The sequence below is a fragment of the Lontra canadensis genome, unplaced genomic scaffold (assembly GCF_010015895.1).
Source record: "Lontra canadensis isolate GAN:19392208 unplaced genomic scaffold, GSC_riverotter_1.0 scaffold123, whole genome shotgun sequence".
Taxonomy (NCBI): domain Eukaryota; kingdom Metazoa; phylum Chordata; class Mammalia; order Carnivora; family Mustelidae; genus Lontra; species Lontra canadensis.
In genome coordinates this window covers 3,498,740-3,506,449 of record NW_022631117.1, presented here as the reverse complement: position 1 = coordinate 3,506,449, position 7,710 = coordinate 3,498,740, and positions in this window count along the sequence as shown.

Here is a 7,710-nt window from a genome sequence, read left to right as displayed (position 1 = left end):
CAAGAACCCAAGTGTTATGCATCTTTTTCTTCCTCCCAGTATTGGGCCCAAGGCCTGGCATATAGTAGGTGCTCAATAAATGTTGAACAAATGAACACGTGACTCTGTGACTGAAATCTCGCAAGGCTCAAAATGTAGCCTTTAATGCCTTCCAGTTTTTCTTCCAGAAATAAACAGAACAAACCCCTATTTAACATTTCAAAGATAAAAAGTCCCATGTCTTTCAGCCAGTCATTGCCCTGCCCTTTTGTGCCTGGCTTTATGAAGCTGTTAAAAAAGTTTTCCTTGGAAAACTTTCACCAAGAAACTACCTAATGGGGGCCAGCTGCAGCCCCAGGTTTTATGAACACTTTGATAGAAACCACATTAAATAGCAACACTGGTTCACACATCAATTCTGCCATGTTAAATCCCAGCTCGGGCATGTGGGGAGTTCATGGGAGATTGACTTTTCATCATCATCATTGCAGAAAATATGATTTGGTCTGGCTCTGTCTTTGCAGGCATAAAGCAAAATCACCTCAAAGTGCCTTAAGAAAACTGAACTTGGTCACAAGGTTTTTTTCTGTTTGGGGAGTGCAGTGAAGCAGGTGAGGGTCAATGATTACTGGAGAAATACTCAAAGAGTTCCCTAAGTGGTAGTAGTAGTAGTAGTTGGGCTGTTCCTTCTCACTGCAATCTTTGGTAGCTGTGTGGCCTCCCCAGAACTGGCGGATTTTTTTTTTCTTTCACTGATTGCCACTGCTTTGGTATTTCCCTTTGGTGCAATCTCGGAATTTCATTGGTTCCAGATGTCTCACCCTTTTGCCTGTATTGGCACCCAAGTGGGAGAGGGTACAAATGGCCCAGCAAACACTTAATAGATCCATATGGAGAAAAAAAAATAGGTGTGTCTTTTGAGTCAGGGAAATCTAGATTAGGACCCTGGTTCTGGCAAGGGCTAACTGTGTTTTCTTGGTAAATCACTTAAGTTGGAATAACTTCAGTTTGTTCATTTGTAAAATTGGGATAATTAGTACCCTCTACCGTTCGTTGTTGATCTGGGTTGAACAGGGGATAAGAACAGAGGTTTAGAGCCAAGCAGGTCTGGAGCTGTCTCTTAGCTCTCTCTCCCACTGCTTGTGTGACCTCGAAACTTCAAACGTTTTCTAGGGCCGTGGTGAGGATGACATAAGGCGAGGCATGTCGAGTGTCTGACACATAGTAGAACCACAAACACAGCTACTGTGATTCTTTTATAAGACAGACAAGAGGACAGCATGTATGGCTGACTTTGGCAGAAGTTTCTAATGAAAGATTAACCTTAACTCAGTGGTTTGCCGTGATGGGCAATTCTGCCCACTCCACCCAGGGGACATTTTTGGTTGTCATGACTGGTCTGTGGGGACAAGTGCTGCTGGTGTAGAGTGAGTAGAGACCAGGGGTGCTGCAAATATCTTGTAATGCACAGGGCAACTCCCACCACAACAACAAATTATCCCCCTAAAATGTCTATCGTGCTGACGTTGAGAAACCCTGCCCTCATTTGAGAAACACAGTTTACTGAGATTCTTGGGACTTCTACAAAGTTATTTGACTTAGTGGTTTAGCCTTGTGTATTTCTTCTTTCTCTCTCTTCAATTCTATAGGTACCACGAAATACCAAGTTACTCAACAATCACAAATTCCGTCATGGTAAACTTTCCTTTGCAATAGAATTGCCTAGAATGTACTATGTCCTTTTATTGTCCTATTCTGCTATTTCCAGACTACAGATAATTAGATTATTTGAGTTTGTAGCCTAATTCTTCCACCCCAAATCAAATAAACAAGGTCCCTGTACCTCTAAAGGCCAAACAAACTCCGTCCAGTAGCCTCTGAAACTATTTTTTTCCCTTGGAAGAGAGTAGAGAGACCAATGAGAGGCAGTGACCGCTTGGAACTAGGTCTCATGGGAATGGACAGGATTTGCTTTGCAGAGGTGGTTAGCTCTACAAGTGAGTCTGCCTTGAAAAGAAAATAATGCATAACATCTATGACTATTCATATTTCTAAAGGATTTGAAAGCAGCTTGTCAAATAAAAATAAAGACTGGACTTAGAAGCAAAACGCATTATGCCAGGAAGAAGCAACATGGTAACTGGAAACGGACTGATAAATTTAGCTCTGAGCTCACTGGTAGCCAAAGTAAAAATGGAAATATGATTCCAGTTGTCTAAATAAAGCAAGCTGGATAAACAAAGGAGAGATTTTCTGCCTCGGAACCAGATTTCAGGCCGACTTTATCACATGGCCTGTGATCCAAAGAGTGTCATATGCAGCCTTCCTTGCTTTCTGCAGAGAATGACATTTTTGTAGAGCAATTTTGAATAATAACTTAAAGTCTAACAGATGCATTTCTGCATGGACCTCCGCTTAATCAGTTAAGAGAAATTATTTTCTGGATATTTAATTTGGCATAAAATTAGACCTTGGAGAGTCAAAAGGATTGGATGGTCAACATGTCTTTTAGAGTGCCTCTAGTACTACATATCTAAATTATGTTTTCCACTTGGTAAAATAGCTTTTTAATCAAGATTAGACTCTCCAGGGAGTGACTAAGGTACAGCTCTCAGAATGAAAAGAACTGTAGCCTGAGATTCTAACCTTCCCTGGCCAGAACAGGTTAGAATTTGCTGGGCTCACCACTACCACCCAAGTCTGAGTGGTCCGACACAACAAAAATATTTTGATCACTCATGCTACATGGGCCACACGGGTTGGGTTGGCTCTGTGTTCTCACTCTGTGGCATCTGATGACATCATCTCAACACCATGCTTCAGGGATTACTGGGCCCGGCCAAGAGAGCTCTGGAAGCTCGTTCATGGAAAGAGTTACATGCTTCCACTCAGAATTAGCATATAGCGCTTGGACTCACACATCACTTGCTGAGGCAGGTCACGTGGCCGCGCCTCCCTTCAAAGGGCTCCAGGGTTTGCCTGCCCTGGCTGTGCCTATTTCTTTCCCCGAAGAACTCCATCTTGGTTAGGAGTTGGAAGGCCTCTCTCACTTGACAGGCAGCCGGGCCGCGGGGTTGGCATTCTGTTTTGTAAATTAAGCAGACTTCCTGGTGCTCTCACACAGATGGAGGGCAAGGGATGGAACCTCAGGGATGTCTGCAGACAGGCCCACATTTCTCCTGAAAGTAAAAGGCTGGGAGAGAGCTTTGAACCACCCGTTTTTAAATCTACTATTCAAACCAGTTCAGGTCATCTCTGTGATGCACCGCTCACATCCTCAGTGGTAGGGACATGGGGACAGGCTCTCAGCACCTGGTCTATCAGACAATCACTCTCTTCCCCATCTGACAGTTTTGGAGGGAAGGTTGGCTGTTCAGCCGGGCCCTGAGGCTGGCTGACTTTCTCAAGACTTTTTAGCTCAGCTTTGGAGCTCACAAGTCCCACGGTGAGTGCTTCTCGGCCTCACGCTCTGCACACCTCTGACTTTACATGCTAGAGTACATGAGAGGGGATGGGAGGCCCACAGCCTCCCTCCACGTTGCAGGAAGTGGGAGCTGTGATCCTGACCACCCCACAACACACAGACAGGTGTGCCTTATTAATTTGGGGAGTACGGAATGTGCTAGACTTTTTTGGACAGCGTGACCCTACAGCTGAATTGACTCAATTGACTTGTCCACATACCATGAACCACATTGTTTATTGATGTACAAGAATGATTTCATTTTAGTGCATTCATTCTAATATACAAGCCACTGGAGGACAGCTGCCGCTTCCTGTCAGAATCTTCCAGTTGGTTCTGGTACAGTTGATCTTCCTCCTTCTATAATCAGGAGTGTCTGCGAATGCTTGTTTTGGAGTGACCTTGAAGGAGAAAGGGACCAGGACCTTAAGAAGTGAGATCCATTAGGAGCACCAGAATTATTAGATTTTCCAGGAAAATGCAGGGGGAGGGGGACGTGGGGGAAGTGGTTAGGTGCAGAGGGACTTGTAGGCCAGAAAACAAAACCGTTAGTGGAAAATATCTCATGGGGATGTGAAAAGGAACTTTCAGTAAAGGTTTACTCCATTACATCCATTCTGTAAATCTAATTTGCTCAAGTGACTGCCCGCACCGCACCCCCTTCTACCTCCCTCCGCCTTTTTTTTTTTTTTTATAACTGCTACCAAATGGCTTCAGTTTTTAATTCTTTACTTTCCGTTTTACGGCCCACAGCTTCATACGAAAGTGTGAGTGCCCTCTCCAGATGGACTGTGCACCTCATTTGGGAAGAAGGGCGGCCGATTTTCATCATGTGGGCCTTTAAGAACTCTCTAGGTAGCCCTAAAATACATAAAAGTGCAAATGGTGGACAGGAAATTTAGCAATGTCTCTTGCTGAACAGTCAGACCTTGAATTTTAGTCAGTTCGTTTTCCTTTTACTGTGGGTTGGAAGTACTCGCTTCGCAGGCCGGCTTGAAGATGGGGGAGGTGGGGGTGTGGGGGAGGGGGCCGGCGGGGGGGTGGGGGGAGCAGGGGGGCAGGTGGCGGGGAGCGGAGCGGGGCGGGGGGAGGGAGGGGGAGGCCGGGTTGCGGGAGAGAGGCGAGCAGGGAGCACCAGTCTGCTCTTGCTAGGTGAAGCTTTTCCTTGTGAAATTGCTTTTCAGTGTCGACTTTCCCCACGATCGTGGGCGCTTCATTCCGATTTTGGCCATATGGCTCCGCTCGCGAAATTCCTCAGGCTCTTCCAACTGATGTTTTCCCACCACGTGGCCGCAAATTGACTACTCGCTTTGCCTCGAGCTTTTAATTGGTTTAAATAATAAACTCCCCGAGTCTTTGTTTGTTGGCACACAGAACTGAGCACACAATTGCAAATGAGTTGGGCAACCTGCTTTGATTCGGTGATTAGTCATTGCTCTTAATTGTTTTTACAATTTCCACCTGAGCGATCAGGAAATGAAGCACCGCCTCACACTTCGAGCGAGTTGCAAAGAGCCGAACTATGGCATTTCCTTATTGACTGTTTCCTTGCCTGGGAGGAGGCTGCGATCAGATGTTGGGGCTCGGGAGGGCGGGCGCCGCGCGCGGGGCTGAAACCAAGCCCCCCGCATGTGAAGCTGGTTCCCGTCTGCCTCTGGGAAATGCTGGAGACGACCGAGCCCCCCGTCGCATAAAAAGGGGACGGGGCCCCCCCGACGGGACTCTGAGGCCCCAGCCACACCGCAGCATAAACACGGAAAACGCGACCGTGGCTTGGGGAGACAGAGCTTTCCTCCCGTCTCAAAAGAAGACTTTCTGTTTGTTGGAGGCGGTTTTTTGTTTGGTTCGGTTGGTTGGTTGGTTTTGTTTTGCTTAGCTTGCGTGTATTTTCCTACATCATCAGGGCAGATGGCAGATTAGCGATGCCTTTGGTTTTTCCCTTTGGTTCTGTTGTGTTTTCCTTTGGGGGTCGGGTCTCTGAACTTCTGAAACGGAACTATCAGCAACTGGAATATCGACTTTTTGCTTGCAGAGACGTTTTGTTTTTTTCATTTGAAACGTGTTTATGACAGTTCTCATATGGACACTGCTTCCCGTGTCAGGAATGCGCTCCACACCCCCCCTGCCCCAAGCACCTACCACCTACTCCCTGCCCCTTTGGCGATTTTCATCAGGACTCAGCTCAAGGGGCTGCTGCTTTTAGGAAGACCTCCCTGACCAGCCCTCCAGTGCACCCTCCAAGCTGACTTGATGAGGACACCTTCTTGCTTTCATGCCCCACCATGAATAGACCTCTGGCAAACCTCCATGTGAGCTACCTGTTGGCATTTGCCCCCTTAGTACTAGAGCGTGTACCCCTGAGCCCAGGTCTACTGAGGTCAGGTGGTCTAGTGGGGCGTGCAAAGGCCATTTTGGAGTGGGTTTGACCTCAGCTCCAATCCTAGCTCTGCAGCTGAATATACTGGATGACCTTGGGCAATCCGCACAACCTCCCCCCACCCCCAGCCTCGATTTCTTAATCTGCCAAGGAGATCTATTTGTGAGGTCTTTGGGAGAGTTTAATGAAAAGTTGAATATCGGGGAGGGGGCTGGGGGTTAGGTGAGCCTGGTGGCGGGTATCAAGGAGGGCACGTATTCCATGGAGCACTGGGTGTGGTGCATAAACAAGGAATCTTGGAACACTGAAAAAAATAAAATTAAATTAAAAAAAAAGAAAAATTGAATATCTACCATATAGCGCCATGCTTGGCACAGGACAAATGCTCCAGAAACGGCCCATCCTCCAGGAAGCCCTCCTTGCTCCCCTCCCAGAGAAGGACTCTCTCTCATCTGCCTCACCCCTGCCCAGCCTCCTCTTCCTTGGTTCTCACAAACCCCGAGATAACATGGTTGACTTCTGTCACTTCCCACTTTATCAGCCACTTGGCCGGGAGCTGGTCTTTGCAGCCTCTCCTGGCCCTGTTTTGACGATTCACAGCCTGAGGGTGTGATTTATGTCTATTCACCTACAAAGTCAAGCTGCACTGAACTTGAAGGGCGCCTTTCATCATGATGCACCCAAAATGCTTTGTAGCTATAATGAACCATGGCAGGGAGAAGTGACACTTTAGATGGCGCGCGCAGGGGGCCACTGCGCGCTGGCGTTCGTGCCTGCAGATGCCCAGTGCGAATTCACATCCTTGGAGAGGCCCCGCCGCAGTAAGGGAACACGGTTCAGCTTTCGTTGAACGCTACAATTCCCAAACTGGTTTCACGGGGTGCCTGTTAACGTCCTCAAGATCTTAACGTTTTTATCTAGAGCATGCTTTGGAAAATGTTGGCATATGGGAATACTATTTCCCTCTGTTCGTGGGGCTTTATGAGGCTGAGAGGGAAGATAACTCACCCGAGGGTGGTCATCCTGGTCCTCCCCTCTCCAGGCCACACCTGTACGATGAGCACCAGGTCCCTGGTCTGGTCAAGGGTCGAAGTCCCGGACTTGGCTTGGATTCTATTTTCCGGCTCTTGGGTCTTGATCTCTTGCCTGGCTCCCTGCCCGTGGCCTTGCTTCTTGGGTCTGTACCTTTGGTACCAGTCTTAGCTTCCCTCCACAATTTAGGTTGGCACCCAGCCCTTGAACTAGTTCTGCCTCTGGTCATTAAAGATAATGAGCCCTTGCAATCCATCCAGCCTCAGCTCTCTAGAAAGGGAACCAGACATGTCAGCAGGTCATCCCAGAGGCATTACTGTAATAGGAAACACTTAGCGCTTACTCTGTGAAGGGAGGTCTGGCTCCAGAGTCCAAACTTTTGACCCCTCTGTGAATCGACCTCTCTTTACAGAGTAGCGGCAGATACGGTGAACCTTCCCAGGGATCCTGCATTCAAGCCGAGGCCACCGGACAAGACTGGTGGAACGGATCCATCAAAAAATAAAACAAAGGAAGCCACCAGACTAGCCAGAGCAGGGACGTGGTGCTATTTATAAAGCTGCCAACAGCTTCTGACGTTTGCTTTGAGAATTCATTGCTGGGGAAATATCGCTCTCTTCTTTTGGGAAAATCACGTCAGTGGGCTTTTGATTTGCAAAGCTCTAGCTCGGATTCTGCTCTAGAATGAAGAGATTGTGAAGATGAAGAGCTAAACTCTCCCGTAGGCGCTGCCTGGTGGTGGGGGTGGGGCAGAGTGCCACTTCTGCAGCGATACTGACACTGGCGAGTTCCGCTTTCCTTGTCTCTAAGGGCCTTGGAGGAGAAGGTCAAGGGTGGCCTGCGGACAGCATGGACGAGG